The following is a 1,632-nucleotide window of genomic DNA, read 5'->3' as shown; positions in this document are numbered from 1 at the left end:
TCACTCTTTTTTCTCTTCAGATCGAATAAATCGTTCGCCTTTTACTAAAGATTTCCGTGGGGAGGAACAATAAGAGTCTATCTCTAGCCATTCTTACCAACGGTTTGTTAGAATAGGCCTCTTTGGCACATGTGTTTAGCTGGGTAGCTTGAGCTATGCCGTTATATCGCTGCAACCCTTCTCTTGCTTTATTAGCTTTCTCTTCTCTATGACACCCTTTGCACATATGTAGAATTCGCTCTCAGTTAAGACTACAAGGTCACACGTTATCATACAGATTAGGCAGAGTCGCCTCCTTGCAGGAAGGCGGCCCAGAGTAGTATAAGAGCAGGAACCTTGGCGCTGAGAGGGACCTTCTTTCGCATCTGGCAGAAAGGGCTCCACAGCTGTGCATCGATCATTCTGGCATACATTAAAGAGTTAAACTGTGAAGGCTGCCTCTTGGTAATTGCTGTTAGCATATCGAGCATTAAAGATAAAGAACCGGGAACAAACCTAACAGGTTACAGTACGGAACAGAGTGCTGCTCTTCTGGGCACTAATAAATCGGCAAGCTTGTCTGCTGACTTATTTGTTCACTCTTCTTCACCCGCAGTAATGCATGTAGTTCACGAGGCATATATGTGTCCCCTTTCAGCAGTCTCTATCCAAATACACAGTGTAGGTACCTATTAAAAGGGTAGTCCCGATGAACATGAAAGGCAAAGATTGATCATTCGCAAAGAACTTTCCATGGTCATCATATGTACGAAAGAGTTGGGCCAGAAGACTAGAGCGGAACTTATGCAGAAGTGCATGGACACCACCTTGTTGAAAGAATAAAACCAACACAATGCATGAATTCACGACAAATGACATACCAGCAAATCAGTAGTACTTCTGCTGTTGCCTTTGCGAGACCAGTTCAGATATGCGTTATCACGAATTTATAAATCAGGTGTGTTCGGACCTCCGCAGTGGCTCTGCTAAACCCCTGAGACCGACTCACCGAACCCCTAGAGTTTGACCGAATCCAGGTTAAGAACCACTGGTTCAGAGGCTGTTATTTCTGCAAAAGGAGGAACTACTAAATATTGATGTCATTTTTCTGTTGGGGTTTCCAAATGTATGCGCCTGCCTACTTTTGTTTAAATAATGATTGTACACTGTCTGCAAATCCTATAAACTTCATTTCAATTCTCAAATATCACTGTGCCTTCATCGGCCATGCATGGATTCGGGCCATCTGATTGGTTCCTTTGCCCCCCCCCCCCCCCCCCCCCATACACACACAGGAATTGGTTAGGACTTGATTAGTAAGTGTTAGGAATCGTTTTGGCTGTCCGTTCAGAGCAAGGAACGAGCCACTAGCCCCACGGGAAGTTGTCATTTTCTGTAAGCTTGCGTGTATGTAAATTTGTCATGGTCCAACGTAAGACTGTTGAGGGTGAATAAAAAATAACTGCAACAAGTTCATTCGGCTATTAACCAGATTCAAACTGGGGTTGCAGCCGCCTCAATGCTATATTATGGCCAACATGCAGTTGCATGTTTAGGGTCTTTTCTCTAGGATCTTCAGCCACGACACTCAAGCAGACCATGAAAGAATGTTGATGTTAAAATGTTGGTGGAACTATCCAATAACTACGCAGA

The 1,632-nt window shown here is 44.1% G+C and overlaps 1 non-coding gene across 1 annotated transcript; it reads left to right on the top strand.

Annotated features, from left to right (window-relative positions):
• LOC125982850 (U5 spliceosomal RNA) lies at positions 1-112 on the top strand. The gene has a single exon (XR_007486506.1). It is a non-coding gene; the product is annotated as a U5 spliceosomal RNA (small nuclear RNA).
• The last annotated feature ends 1,520 nt before the right edge of the window (positions 113-1,632 follow it).

The sequence above is a fragment of the Syngnathus scovelli genome, chromosome 15 (assembly GCF_024217435.2).
Source record: "Syngnathus scovelli strain Florida chromosome 15, RoL_Ssco_1.2, whole genome shotgun sequence".
Lineage (NCBI taxonomy): Eukaryota > Metazoa > Chordata > Actinopteri > Syngnathiformes > Syngnathidae > Syngnathus > Syngnathus scovelli.
The sequence above is the reverse complement of the archived record's forward strand: the minus strand, read 5'-3'. Positions and strand labels throughout refer to the sequence as shown.